Genomic DNA, 15,942 nt, shown 5'->3' with positions numbered 1-15,942 from the left:
GGGCTGGTTGTGCAGTTTCAATATGAAGTGTTATTTGGAAATTAACAGAAAATGAGGGCCGATGTTCTGGTCAGAGGCGATAGGAACGGCTTTAAACCATTGGTCAGCATGGTGTGTCGACATGCCTAACTCCATGTCTAAGTACAGCAGATTGACGTTACCATGTCGACATGTCTAATGTAACTCCATGTCTAAGTACAGCAGATTGACGTTACCATGTCGACATGCCTAATGTAACTCCATGTCTAAGTACAGCAGATTGACGTTACCATGTCGACATGTCTAATGTAACTCCATTTCTAAGTACAGCAGATTGATGTTACCATGTCGACATGCCTAATGTAACTCCATGTCTAAGTAGAGCAGATTGACGTTACCATGTCGACATGCCTAATGTAACTCCATGTCTAAGTAGAGCAGATTGTCGTTACCATGTCGACATGTCTAATGTAACTCCATGTCTAGGTAGAGCAGATTGACGTTACCATGTCGACATGTCTAATGTAACTCCCTGTCTAAGTACAGCAGATTGACGTTACCATGTCAACATGTCTAATGTAACTCCATGTCTAAGTAGAGCAGATTGACGTTACCATGTCGACATGTCTAATGTAACTCCATGTCTAAGTAGAGCAGATTGACGTTACCATGTCGACATGTCTAATGTAACTCCATGTCTAAGTACAGCAGATTGACGTTACCATGTCAACATGTCTAATGTAACTCCATGTCTAAGTAGAGCAGATTGATGTTACCATGTCGACATGTCTAATGTAACTCCATTTCTAAGTAGAGCAGATTGACGTTACCATGTCGACATGTCTAATGTAACTCTTCCATATTCATCGTTGACTGGTTCTACCAGTGGTGTGAGTCTGGTTCATTTCATCCCAGTGGAGGTAACTATGACTACAGTATCTGTTATGAGGTGAATCTATGAGAAGGGTTTCTCCACCCTGTGACTCACCTTGTGGCAGTCTCCCCCAGACAGAACCTCCTGGATGAAGACCGCAGGGCCGTCCGGCCTATTGGAGCCTCCGCCGATGGCGATGCCCAGACTAGAGGAGCGGGCTACAGAGATCAGCTGGATCACACCCTCTCCTGGGTGACTGGAGACAGGAGGAGGACATATTACATACTGTAAGACAGACAGACACATACAAACTCTCTCAAATACACACCCAGTCACAGCAACACAGGTGAACTAACAGGTGAACTAACAGGTAAACCTACAGGTGAACTGACAGGTGAACTGACAGGTGAACTAACAGGTGAACTGACAGGTGAACTGACAGGTGAACTGACAGGTGAACTAACAGGTGAACTAACAGGTGAACTGACAGGTGAACTGACAGGTGAACTAACAGGTGAACTAACAGGTGAACTAACAGGTGAACTAACAGGTGAACTGACAGGTAAACCTACAGGTGAACTGACAGGTGAACTAACAGGTGAACTAACAGGTGAACAGACAGGTGAACAGACAGGTGAACTGACAGGTGAACTGACAGGTGAACTAACAGGTGAACTAACAGGTGAACTAACAGGTGAACTGACAGGTGAACTAACAGGTGAACTGACAGGTGAACTAACAGGTGAACTGACAGGTGAACTGACAGGTAAACCTACAGGTGAACAGACAGGTGAACTGACAGGTGAACTGACAGGTGAACTAACAGGTGAACTAACAGGTGAACTAACAGGTGAACTGACAGGTGAACTGACAGGTGAACTAACAGGTGAACTAACAGGTGAACTAACAGGTGAACTGACTGTACAACCCATTCATATGGTAGATACATCAACATCAAAGGTTGAACTGTACTATATTGTAGTGAGATGAACACAACTCCTGGCCTCCTTGTCAAGAGGTTTGGATCTCTTGGCATAGCGGCTAACGTGTTGGGTTGACAATCCCTGGACCCGGTTGAGTCCCAGTCGGAGCTACCCCCTGAATTAGCTACAATAGCTATACCTGAGGGAGCGCAGTAGAGGGTTGTTGTAGGTGCTCTGAGAGCCAGCAGGACTCAAAAGCAAAGGACTCTGGGAGCGTGACGAAGACCCGGACGATGTGCTGTCCAGATATCTGCCTGCTTAGAAAGGAGGAGAGACAGGTCACAGTTAGAGACTGGGAACAGCTAGAGACAGGTAACAGTTAGAGACAGGGAACAGTTAGAGACAGGGAACAGCTAGAGACAGGGAACAGCTAGAGACAGGGAACAGCTAGAGACAGGGAACAGCTAGAGACGGGGAACAGCTAGAGACGGGTAACAGCTAGAGACGGGTAACAGCTAGAGACGGGTAACAGCTAGAGACGGGGAACAGCTAGAGACGGGGAACAGCTAGAGACAGGGAACATCTAGAGACAGGGAACAGCTAGAGACAGGGAACAGCTAGAGACAGGGAACAGTTAGAGACAGGGAACAGCTAGAGACAGGGAACAGTTAGAGACAGGTGACAGTTAGAGACAGGGGACAGTTAGAGACAGGGAACAGCTAGAGACCGGGAACAGCTAGAGACCGGGAACAGCTAGAGACCGGGAACAGCTAGAGACAGGGAACAACTAGAGACAGGGAACAGTTCCAGACAGGGAACAGCTAGAGACAGGGAACAGCTAGAGACAGGGAACAGCTAGACACAGGGAACAGCTAGAGACAGGGAACAGTTAGAGACAGGGAACAGTTAGAGACAGGGAACAGCTAGAGACAGGGAACAGCTAGAAACAGGGAACAGTTAAAGACAGGGAACAGTTAGAGGCAGGGAACAGTTAGAGACAGGGAACAGTTAGAGACCGGGAACAGTTAGAGACAGGGAACAGCTAGAGACAGGTAACAGTTAGAGACAGGGAACAGCTAGAGACAGGGAACAGCTAGAGACAGGGAACAGTTAGAGACAGGGAACAGTTAGAGACAGGGAACAGCTAGAGACAGGGAACAGCTAGAGACCGGGAACAGTTAGAGACAGGGAACAGCTAGAGACAGGGAACAGTTAGAGACAGGGAACAGCTAGAGACAGGGAACAGTTAGAGACAGGGAACAGCTAGAGACAGGGAACAGTTAGAGACAGGGAACAGCTAGAGACAGGGAACAGCTAGAGGCAGGGAACAGCTAGAGACAGGGAACAGTTAGAGACAGGGAACAGTTAGAGACAGGGAACAGCTAGAGACAGGGAACAGCTAGAAACAGGGAACAGTTAAAGACAGGGAACAGTTAGAGACAGGGAACAGTTAGAGACAGGGAACAGTTAGAGACCGGGAACAGCTAGAGACAGGGAACAGCTAGAGACAGGGAACAGCTAGAGACCGGGAACAGCTAGAGACAGGGAACAGCTAGAGACAGGTAACAGTTAGAGACAGGGAACAGCTAGAGACAGGGAACAGCTAGAGACAGGGAACAGTTAGAGACCGGGAACAGTTAGAGACAGGGAACAGCTAGAGACAGGGAACAGTTAGAGACAGGGAACAGCTAGAGACAGGGAACAGCTAGAGACAGGGAACAGCTAGAGACATGGAACAGCTAGAGACAGGGAACAGCTAGAGACCGGGAACAGTTAGAGACAGGGAACAGCTAGAGACAGGGAACAGTTAGAGACCGGGAACAGCTAGAGACAGGGAACAGTTAGAGACAGGGAACAGCTAGAGACAGGGAACAGCTAGAGACAGGGAACAGTTAAAGACCGGGAACAGCTAGAGACAGGGAACAGTTAGAGACAGGGAACAGTTAGAGACAGGGAACAGCTAGAGACAGGGAACAGTTAGAGACAGGGAACAGCTAGAGACAGGGAACAGCTAGAGACAGGGAACAGTTAAAGACAGGGAACAGCTAGAGACAGGTAACAGGGTCTTGGGATGCGAACAGGGTCTCCAGACGTTCCACCAGAGGGCAGTGTAAATAGGTGCTACTACATGATGAAAGAGGACTGACCCCTCAGTCAGTTTCCTGCCTCTACAGATATCCTATTAAACGCTGGATGGGAGTAGAGAGACGCTGCCCCTGGACTTCATAAAGCACTTTCTGACAAGTGTTTAGTTTAGGAAGCTTGATCTCCTCTAAGCGCTAAATAATACTCTGCATGCTGCCCGATGCTATTTATTTTTTAGCCCTGAAATCCAAAAGGAAACGGACAGGAACAGAAATTGCCTGTCTTACAGAAGGGATGTTACCGTGCTTATATAGATGTCTTTGATTTGGACATTACAACGCAAAACTAATGTCAGCCTTTAAGAAATGTCTACAATGTTATTCGCTCCTTTTTTTACACAGCCGTGTGTGTGTGTGTGTGTGTGTGTGTGTGTGTGTGTGTGTGTGTGTGTGTGTGTGTGTGTGTGTGTGTGTGTGTGTGTGTGTGTGTGTGTGTGTGTGTGTGTGTGTGTGTGTGTGTGTGTGTGTGTGTGTGTGTGTGTGTGTGTGTGTGTGTGTGAAATAGAGGGGGGAGACAGGACATATACAGTATTTGTGGGTGTTATACCTTGTTGAAATCGAGGGGGGAGACAGGACATACCATGTGGATATAGAGGGAGGAGGGAGGTCCTACCATGCTGGATGGGAGAGTTGTGTTATACCATGTGGACAGGGAGGGAGGAGGGAGGTCCTACCATGTGGACATAGAGGGAGGAGGGAGGTCCTACCATGTGGACATAGAGGGAGGAGGGAGGTCCTACCATGTGGACATAGAGGGAGGAGGGAGGTCCTACCATGTGGACTTGGAGGGAGGAGGGAGGTCCTACCATGTGGACATGGAGGGAGGAGGGAGGTCCTACCATGCTGGATGGGAGAGTTGCGTGTTGACCCAGTACTACTGCTGGATCCATACTTCTCCAAAAGCTCTGAAAACTCTCTCCTGTAAGAAACCAAAAGGGTAAATAATGACACATCCCCAACAACAAGTTAGAACTGAACTATAACACTGTACTCACAGCCACACAGCCACACGGTTCACTGAAACGGCAACCTTATATTAGTCCAAAGAACCCCAAATCATATCACACCCACTACCTCACACCCCACAGAACCCCAAATCATATCACACCCACTACCTCACACCCCACAGAACCCCAAATCATATCACACCCACTACCTCACACCCCACAGAACCCCAAATCATACCACACCCACTACCTCACACCCCACAGAACCCCAAATCATATCACACCCACTACCTCACACCCCACAGAACCCCAAATCATACCACACCCACTACCTCACACCCCACAGAACCCCAAATCATACCACACCCACTACCTCACACCCCACAGAACCCCAAATCATATCACATCCACTACCTCACACCCCACAGAACCCCAAATCATATCACACCCACTACCTCACACCCCACAGAACCCCAAATCATATCACACCCTCTACCTCACACCCCACAGAACCCCAAATCATATCACACCCACTACCTCACACCCCACAGAACCCCAAATCATACCACACCCACTACCTCACACCCCACAGAACCCCAAATCATACCACACCCACTACCTCACACCCCACAGAACCCCAAATCATACCACACCCACTACCTCACACCCCACAGAACCCCAAATCATACCACACCCACTACCTCACACCCCACAGAACCCCAAATCATACCACACCCACTACCTCACACCCCACAGAACCCCAAATCATACCACACCCACTACCTCACACCCCACAGAACCCCAAATATATCACATCCACTACCTCACACCCCACAGAACCCCAAAGCTGTGTAGCTCCCCTGCTCAATACACACTATCACCCACTAATCCCATTGTTGTTGGCTCTAGAATGGAGGCTTAACACACAGAGAGAGAGAGAGAGAGAGAGAGAGAGAGAGAGAGAGAGAGAGAGAGAGAGAGAGAGAGAGAGAGAGAGAGAGAGAGAGAGAGAGAGAGAGAGAGAGAGAGAGAGAGAGAGAGAGAGAGAGAGAGAGAGCAAGAGAGAGAGAGCAAGAGAGAGAGCCGGGGGAGAGAGAGAGAGGGCGAGAGAGTGAAAGAGAGGAGAGAAAGAGAGAGGGCGAGAGAGTGAAAGAGAGGAGAGAAAGAGAGAGGGCGAGAGAGTGAAAGAGAGGGGGGAGAGAGAGTGAGAGAGAGAGAACATTTCCTGGTATTCCCTCAGTGTCATTGTTATGATCTTAAAAATAAATTGGATTGTGGACGTATTTCCGTGACCAGGTACATCCACTGAATGATCCCTTAATCAAATCTGAGATCTTCTTGGAATGACGGGCATTGCTTGGTATAATGTGCTTTTTTCTGTAACAACTGTAGAGGAAAGGTGGTTTTTCGTCTCACTTGCGCATTGATTTTTTTGTACAATTTTTTATTTAACCTTTATTTAACTAGGCAAGTCAGTTAAGGACCAATTCTTATTTTCAATGACGGCCTAGGAACAGTGGGTTAACTGGCCTAGGAACAGTGGGTTAACTGGTCTAGGAACAGTGGGTTAACTGGCCTAGGAACAGTGGGTTAACTGGTCTAGGAACAGTGGGTTAACTGGCCTAGGAACAGTGGGTTAACTGGCCTAGGAACAGTGGGTTAACTGGCCTAGGAACAGTGGGTTAACTGGCCTAGGAACAGCGGGTTAACTGGCCTAGGAACAGTGGGTTAACTGCCTGTTCAGGGGCAGAACGACAGATTTGTACCATGTCAGCTCGGGGGTTTGGACTTGCAACCGTTCCGGTTACTAGTCCAACGCTCTAACCACTAGGCTACCCTGCCACCCCAGATTTAATGTCTTCCTCTTCATGTATCATCTTCCTATATCCAGTCCTTATTGCAGATTCCCCACCTGGACCAGAAGCAGCTAACACTGACGTATGGTCTACACCTTCCTAGGGGTCGGGGGTAAGGTGTCGGTGTAAAGGGGTCGGGGGTAAGGGGTCGGGGGTAAGGGGTCGGTGGTACGGGGTCGGGGGTAAGGCGTCGGGGGTAAGGGGTCGGTGGTAAGGGGTCGGGAATAAACTCTATTTCTGGAACTGCATTGTTGATTAATCGTTTGTAAGTAAGCATGTCACGGTAAGGTCTACAGTCCACCTGTTGTATTCCGCGCACGTGACAAATAACATTTGTTTTGATTTGACTGTCAGCTATGGGTCAGCAGTATCTTTCCTGTTGCCTGGCGACTCCAACTGAATTCTTCCTCTATGTTCGCTACGTACTCAGTCTGAGACGGCCGTCATTGAAGTCATTTGTGGTGATGTCAAAATGAGGGGTGTTGTACAAAACAAGCCAATCAGAGTATTAAAGCCAATGAAGAATATTAACAATGCTACTTTACCCACGTGTGTTCTGGCCATCGGTTTCTGGGACCAATCAGAATGGTTAGAATGTGTTTGCGTTCTAGAAATCATAGGGGAGGTTCTCAGATCCAGACTCATTTGGAGAAGAACCCCAGACAGGAAGGATGTCCCCTCTCTGACCCCAGACAGGAAGGATGTCCCCTCTCTGACCCCAGACAGGAAGGATGTCCCCTCTCTGACCCCAGACAGGAAGGATGGCCCCTTTCTGACCCCAGACAGGAAGGATGTACCCTCTCTGACCCCAGACAAGATGTCCCCTCTCTGACCCCATACAGGAGGGATTAGACTGCTCTGATCAGCTATGCGGTGCTCTTCAACATGGCCTAGTTGGCTTTGTGGGTGTGTGCTGTGTGTGTGTGTGTGTGTGTGTTTGTGGGGGGGGGGGGGTCCAGTCTGAATCTCTGGTATATTTAACCTCACTGCAGAGGAATGTCCAGTCTGAATCTCTGGTATATTTAACCTCACTGCAGAGGAATGTCCAGTCTGAATCTATGGTATATTTAACCTCTCTGCAGAGGAATGTCCAGTCTGAATCTCTGGTATATTTAACCTCACTGCAGAGGAATGTCCAGTCTGAATCTCTGGTATATTTAACCTCACTGCATAGGAATGTCCAGTCTGGATCTCTGGTATATTTAACCTCACTGCAGGGGAATGTCCAGTCTGGATCTCTGGTATATTTAACCTCACAGCAGGGGAATGTCCAGTCTGGATCTCTGGTATATTTAACCTCACAGCAGGGGAATGTCCAGTCTGAATCTCTGGTATATTTAACCTCACTGCAGGGGAATGTCCAGTCTGAATCTCTGGTATATTTAACCTCACTGCAGGGGAATGTCCAGTCTGAATCTCTGGTATATTTAACCTCACTGCAGAGGAATGTCCAGTCTGAATCTCTGGTATATTTAACCTCACTGCAGAGGAATGTCCAGTCTGAATCTCTGGTATATTTAACCTCACTGCAGAGGAATGTCCAGTCTGAATCTATGGTATATTTAACCTCACTGCAGGGGAATGTCCAGTCTGAATCTCTAGTATATTTAACCTCACTGCAGAGGAATGTCCAGTCTGAATCTCTGGTATATTTAACCTCACTGCAGGGGAATGTCCAGTCTGGATCTCTGGTATATTTAACCTCACTGCAGGGGAATGTCCAGTCTGAATCTCTGGTATATTTAACCTCACTGCAGGGGAATGTCCAGTCTGAATCTCTGGTATATTTAACCTCACTGCAGGGGAATGTCCAGTCTGAATCTCTGGTATATTTAACCTCACTGCAGCGGAATGTCCAGTCTGAATCTATGGTATATTTAACCTCTCTGCAGAGGAATGTCCAGTCTGAATCTCTGGTATATTTAACCTCACTGCAGGGGCATGTCCAGTCTGGATCTCTGGTATATTTAACCTCACTGCAGGGGAATGTCCAGTCTGAATCTCTGGTATATTTAACCTCACTGCAGGGGAATGTCCAGTCTGAATCTCTGGTATATTTAACCTCACTGCAGGGGAATGTCCAGTCTGGATCTCTGGTATATTTAACCTCACTGCAGGGGAAAGTCCAGTCTGAATCTCTGGTATATTTAACCTCACTGCAGGGGAATGTCCAGTCTGAATCTCTGGTATATTTAACCTCACTGCAGTGGAAAGTCCAGTCTGAATCTCTGGTATATTTAACCTCACTGCAGGGGAATGTTCAGTCTGAATCTCTGGTATATTTAACCTCACTGCAGGGGAATGTCCAGTCTGGATCTCTGGTATATTTAACCTCACTGCAGGGGAATGTCCAGTCTGAATCTCTGGTATATTTAACCTCACTGCAGGGGAATGTCCAGTCTGAATCTCTGGTATATTTAACCTCACTGCAGAGCAATGTCCAGTCTGAATCTCTGGTATATTTAACCTCACTGCAGGGGAATGTCCAGTCTGAATCTCTGGTATATTTAACCTCACTGCAGAGGAATGTCCAGTCTGAATCTATGGTATATTTAACCTCACTGCAGGGGAATGTCCAGTCTGAATCTCTGGTATATTTAACCTCACTGCAAGGGAATGTCCAGTCTGAATCTCTGGTATATTTAACCTCACTGCAGGGGAATGTCCAGTCTGGATCTCTGGTATATTTAACCTCACTGCAGGGGAATGTCCAGTCTGAATCTCTGGTATATTTAACCTCACTGCAGGGGAATGTCCAGTCTGAATCTCTGGTATATTTAACCTCACTGCAGGGGAATGTCTAGTCTGAATCTCTGGTATATTTAACCTCACTGCAGAGGAATGTCCAGTCTGAATCTCTGGTATATTTAACCTCACTGCAGGGGAATGTCCAGTCTGAATCTCTGGTATATTTAACCTCACTGCAGAGGAATGTCCAGTCTGAATCTCTAGTATATTTAACCTCACTGCAGGGGAATGTCCAGTCTGGATCTCTGGTATATTTAACCTCACTGCAGAGGAATGTCCAGTCTGAATCTCTGGTATATTTAACCTCACTGCAGGGGAATGTCCAGTCTGAATCTCTGGTATATTTAACCTCACTGCAGGGGAATGTCCAGTCTGAATCTCTGGTATATTTAACCTCACTGCAGAGGAATGTCCAGTCTGAATCTCTGGTATATTTAACCTCACTGCAGAGGAATGTCCAGTCTGAATCTCTGGTATATTTAACCTCACTGCAGGGGAATGTCCAGTCTGGATCTCTGGTATATTTAACCTCACTGCAGAGGAATGTCCAGTCTGAATCTCTGGTATATTTAACCTCACTGCAGGGGAATGTCCAGTCTGAATCTCTGGTATATTTAACCTCACTGCAGGGGAATGTCCAGTCTGGATCTCTGGTATATTTAACCTCACTGCAGGGGAATGTCCAGTCTGAATCTCTGGTATATTTAACCTCACTGCAGGGGAATGTCCAGTCTGAATCTCTGGTATATTTAACCTCACTGCAGGGGAATGTCCAGTCTGAATCTCTGGTATATTTAACCTCTCTGCAGAGGAATGTCCAGTCTGAATCTCTGGTATTTTTAACCTCACTGCAGGGGAATGTCCAGTCTGAATCTCTGGTATATTTAACCTCACTGCAGAGGAATGTCCAGTCTGAATCTATGGTATATTTAACCTCACTGCAGGGGAATGTCCAGTCTGAATCTCTGGTATATTTAACCTCACTGCAGGGGAATGTCCAGTCTGAATCTCTGGTATATTTAACCTCACTGCAGGGGAATGTCCAGTCTGAATCTCTGGTATATTTAACCTCACTGCAGGGGAATGTCCAGTCTGAATCTCTGGTATATTTAACCTCACTGCGTGTCTTCCTTCATATCACCTTCAGGATGGGCTGCTGAGACAGATGGATTAACAACCTCAGAGGTCACATAGGGTCACGTGGTGATCTGATGTCACTAGCGGGACTGACTGGTGGTGAAGGTGGCTAACACCAAAGACACAATCTCTAGCAGTCCGGAGTCTCACTAATGGGAATGAAGAACTTAAGCCATTGAGCTACTGTAAATAAATATCAATTTGGGGGTTTTAAATGTTGGTCTATATTTTGTCTATATTTAGTTATATTGTAATTATATTATATTGTAACGGGATTCCCTAGTTAAATAGAGGTTGGTTCGAGCTTCATATTTAGTTATATTGTAAGTGTTCATTTCAACGGGACTCCCTGGTTAAATAGAGGTTGGTTCGAGCTTCATATTTAGTTATATTGTAAGTGTTCATTTCAACGGGATTCCCTGGTTAAATAGAGGTTGGTTCTAGCTTCATATTTAGTTATATTGTAAGTGTTCATTTCAACAGGATTCCCTGGTTAAATAGAGGTTGGTTCGAGCTTCATATTTAGTTATATTGTAAGTGTTCATTTCAACAGGATCCCCTGGTTAAATAGAGGTTGGTTTTAGCTTCATATTTCCTTTCTATTTCTGACCCCCTCTCATCACAGATCAATGGTACTAAGGCAACCAGGTTAATATTACTGCGTAGTGGACCCAAATAGCACGGAGGAGATACAGAACGAGGGAGAATAGGGGAAAGAATTAGAGAGAGGGAGAGGGGGATTAGAGCGAGAGAGATGAAGAGAGGAAGGAACAGAAACGGAAAGGCATAATCCCTCCATCCTCTCCTCTCCTTTCCCCTCCTGTCTCCTCCTCTCCTCTCCTTTCCCCTCCTGTCTCCTCCTCTCCTCTCCTTTCCCCTCCTTTCCCCTCCTGTCTCCTCCTCTCCTCCTCTCCATCCCTCCTGTCTTGGCCTGTGTGCTGAGCTCTGAGCTCTGAATGTTGGTTAAGGAACAGAACACAGATTATAGAACGATGTGAGAAGCACAGGCTCATCTCATGAGCCTCCTTTCCTGTCTGTAGCCTGCTTTCCTCTCTGTAGCCTGCTTTCTTGTCTGTAGCCTGCTTTCCTCTCTGTAGCCTGCTTTCTTGTCTGTAGCCTGCTTTCCTGTCTGTAGCCTGCTTTCTTGTCTGTAGCCTGCTTTCCTGTCTGTAGCCTGCTTTCCTGCCAGTAGCCTGCTTTCCTGTCTGTAGCCTGCTTTCCTGTCTGTATCCTGCTTTCCTGCCTGTAGCCTGCTTTCCTGCCTGTAGCCTGCTTTCCTGCCTGTAGCCTGCTTTCCTGCCTGTAGCCTGCTTTCCTGTCTGTATCCTGCTTTCCTGCCTGTAGCCTGCTTTCCTGCCTGTAGCCTGCTTTCCTGCCTGTAGCCTGCTTTCCTGCCTGTAGCCTGCTTTCCTGCCTGTAGCCTGCTTTCCTGCCTGTAGCCTGCTTTCCTGTCTGTAGCCTGATTTCCTGTCTGTAGCCTGATTTCCTGTCTGTAGCCTGCTTTCCTGTCTATATCCTGCTTTCCTGTCTGTAGCCTGATTTCCTGTCTGTAGCCTGCTTTCCTGCCTGTAGCCTGCTTTCCTGCCTGTAGCCTGCTTTCCTGCCTGTAGCCTGATTTCCTGCCTGTAGCCTGCTTTCCTGCCTGTAGCCTGCTTTCCTGCCTGTAGCTTGAACACTCTGTAGCCTGTATAGCCTGCCTAATTGTGTGTGTGTGTGTGTGTGTGTGTGTGTGTGTGTGTGTGTGTGTGTGTGTGTGTGTGTGTGTGTGTGTGTGTGTGTGTGTGTGTGTGTGTGTGTGTGTGTGTGTGTGTGCGTGCGTGCGTGCGTGACAGCTAGTGTGACCTTGTTTTAAGCTGACTCACAATGTCAAAACTGACCACCCGGTGGGTTGTTGCTATGGCATCGTGGTTAGATTAGCAACCTGGCTAAATGCTAAATGCTAAAAACAATAGGCTACCAGATGGCAGAACATGATGAGTGGGGGATGCAGGTTCTCTCTGTTAATGTTTTGACAGATGTAACCTTCCACTGGCTGTTTAGAGCAAATCAAGACTTCATCACGTAGTAAAAGTTATATTTGACTGTGTTTGCTGTGTAATGTGGTTCCCTTCCCTGACTTTCAAATCAAATCAAATGTTACTGGTTACATAGACATATTTTGCAGATGCTTATGTTTCTAGGGCTAACAGTGCAGCAATACCGAGCATTACCAAACAATACACACAACTCCTTAAAACATTTAAAGAACGAAAACAAGAAATATCACAACAAGCAATGTCCAGAATATGAATATATACAGTCCAGAATATTAATATATACAGTCCAGAATATTAATATATACAGTCCAGAATATGAATATATACAGTCCAGAATATGAATATATACAGTCCAGAATATGAATATATACAGTCCAGAATATGAATATATACAGTCCAGAATATGAATATATACAGTCCATAATATGAATATATACAGTCCAGAATATGAATATATACAGTCCATAATATGAATATATACAGTCCAGAATATGAATACGTCCAGAATATGAATACATACTGTCCAGAATATGAATACATACTGTCCAGAATATGAATATATACAGTCCAGAATATGAATATATACAGTCCAGAATATGAATATATACAGTCCAGAATATGAATATATACAGTCCATAATATGAATATATACAGTCCAGAATATGAATATATACAGTCCAGAATATGAATATATACAGTCCAGAATATGAATATATACAGTCCAGAATATGAATATATACAGTCCAGAATATGAATATATACAGGGCATTCGGAAATAATTCAGACCCCTTGACATTTTCCACATCTTGTTACGTTACAGCCTTATTCTAAAATGCATGGGGAAAAAAGGGTTTTCCTCATCAATCTACACACAATAACCCATAATGACAAAGCGAAAACAGGTTTGTAGACATTTCTGCATGTATTAAAAATGTAAATAACTGAAATATCTTATTTTGGTGGTGACAACCTCTGCTGTGAGACTCAAAATTTTGCTCAGCTGCCTCATGTTCCCATTGATCATCCTTGAGATGTTTCTACAACTTGATTGGAGTCCACCTGTGGTAAATTCAATTGATTGGTCATGATTTGGAAAGGCACACACTGTCTATAAAAGGTCCCACAGTTGACAGTGCATATCATAGCAAAAACCAAGCCATGAGGTCAAGGAATTGCCTGTAGACATTATTTTGTCGAGGCACAGATCTGGAACATTGAAGGTCCCCAAGAACACAGTCGCCTCCATCATTTGGAACCACTAAGACTCTTCCTAGAGCTGGCCGCCCGACCAAACTGAGTAATCTGGGGACAAGGGCCTTGGTCAGGGAGGTGACCAAGAACCTGATTGTCACTCTGACAGAGCTCCAGAGTTCCTCTGAGGAGATGAGAGAACATTCCTGAAGGACAGCCATCTCTGCAGCACTCCACCAATCAGGCCTTTATGTTAGAGTGGCCAGATGGAAGCCACTCCTCAGTGAAAGGCACATGACAGCCCGCTTGAAGTTTGCCAAAAGACACCTAAAGGACTGTCAGACCTTGAGAAACAAGATTCTCTGGTCTGATGAAACCAAGTTTGAACTCTTTGGTGAAGCATGGTGGTGGCAGCATCATGTCTGGAGAACACCTGGCACCATCCCTACGGTGAAGCATGGTGGTGGCAGCATCATGTCTAGAGGACACCTGGCACCATCCCTAAGGTGAAGCATGGTGGTGGCAGCATCATGTCTGGAGGACACCTGGCACCATCCCTACGGTGAAGCATGGTGGTGGCAGCGTCATATCTGGAGGACACCTGGCACCATCCCTACGGTGAAGCATGGTGGTGGCAGCATCATATCTGGAGGACACCTGGCACCATCCCTACGGTGATGCATGGTGGTGGCAGCATCATGTCTGGAGGACACCTGGCACCATCCCTACGGTGAAGCATGGTGGTGGCAGCATCATATCTGGAGGACACCTGGCACCATCCCTACAGTGGAGCATGGTGGTGGCAGCATCAGGCTGTGGGGATGTTTTCAGCGGCATGGACTGGGAGAATAGTCAGGATCAAGGGAAAGATGAACGGAGCAAAGATCCTGATGAAAACCTGCTTTCTGCTATCTCCTGAAATCACAATCAGCTCCTTTTGTTTTGTTAACGTTGAAGGAAAGGTTATTTTCCTGGCACCACTCCACCAGGGCCGTCCCCTCCTCGCTGTAGGCTGTCTCATCATTGTTGGTAATCAGGCCTACTACTGTTGTGTCGTCTGCAAACCTGATGATTGAGTTGGAGAAGTGCGTGCCACGCAGTCATGGGTGAACAGGGAGTACAGGAGGGGGCTGAGCACGCACCCTTGTGGGCCCTCGTGCTGAGGATCAGCGTAGCAAGTTCACAGGTTCATCAGTTTGTATTAACAGTCTGTACTAAATGTCTTTCCATTCATCCTGTTGTTTCTGCCCGGGGTGGAGAGAAAGGTAGGAAGAAGAAGTGCCTGAGGCGGAGCGAGGGCGTCCAACCCAAAAACCCTTCCCAAAATGTCCCCCATGCCACCGCCAGGGTTATTCATAGCCAAAGAAACTCTCAACGCCTTGCCAACCATCTGGTTTACCAACAAAATTATTCATTTTTACTTTGAATAATTTAAAAAATGGCATCTTTTTAATAATCAAAATTTTTGAGAGGAGGAGAAGGAGGAGGAGGAGGAGAAGGAGGAAGAGGAGGAGGAGGAGGAAGAGGAGGAGGACAGGCAGGCCAAGTTGAGAGATAAAGGACATTCAGGGACACAGATGGACATGGAGCACGACTGGAGTCCCAAACCGACACAAACACCTGACAGCTGAAATTCAGACTTCAGACACAAATGCGGATAACAGACCCTCACATCAGCGACCAAAACCGACACAAAACACCTGACAGCTGAAATTCAGACTTCAGACACAAATGCGGATAACAGACCCTCACATCAGCGACCCAATTTGTGTCGACACTGAAGTTGTGATTAAGTGTATTGACACTAAGCCTACAGAGTGTGGTCAATGATACATGGTCGTGGTGGAGGAGAGAGAGAGAGAAGAGGGAGGGGTGGAGGAGAGAGAGAGAAGAGGGAGGGGTGGAGGAGAGAGAGAGAGAAGAGGGAGGGGTGGAGGAGAGAGAGAGAGAAGAGGGAGGGGTGGAGGAGAGAGAGAGAGAGAAGAGGGAGGGGGTGGAGGAGAGAGAAGAGGGGAGGGGTGGAGGAGAGATAGAGAAGAGGGAGGGGTGGAGGAGAGAGATAGAAAGAGGGAGGGGTGGAGGAGAGAGAGAGAGAGAGAGGGAGGAG

The 15,942-nt window shown here is 46.8% G+C and overlaps 1 long non-coding RNA gene across 1 annotated transcript; it reads right to left on the bottom strand.

The window, feature by feature from the left end:
* Positions 1 to 1,020: 1,020 nt before the first annotated feature.
* LOC135534602 (uncharacterized) lies at positions 1,021 to 4,872 on the bottom strand. The gene is made up of 3 exons (XR_010454709.1): positions 4,760 to 4,872; positions 1,976 to 2,093; positions 1,021 to 1,109 (listed from the first exon to the last, which is right to left on the bottom strand). It is a non-coding gene; the product is annotated as an uncharacterized LOC135534602 (long non-coding RNA).
* Positions 4,873 to 15,942: the final 11,070 nt, after the last annotated feature.

The sequence above is a fragment of the Oncorhynchus masou genome, unplaced genomic scaffold, assembly GCF_036934945.1.
Source record: "Oncorhynchus masou masou isolate Uvic2021 unplaced genomic scaffold, UVic_Omas_1.1 unplaced_scaffold_3642, whole genome shotgun sequence".
Taxonomy (NCBI): Eukaryota; Metazoa; Chordata; class Actinopteri; order Salmoniformes; family Salmonidae; genus Oncorhynchus; species Oncorhynchus masou.
The sequence above is the reverse complement of the archived record's forward strand: the minus strand, read 5'-3'. Positions and strand labels throughout refer to the sequence as shown.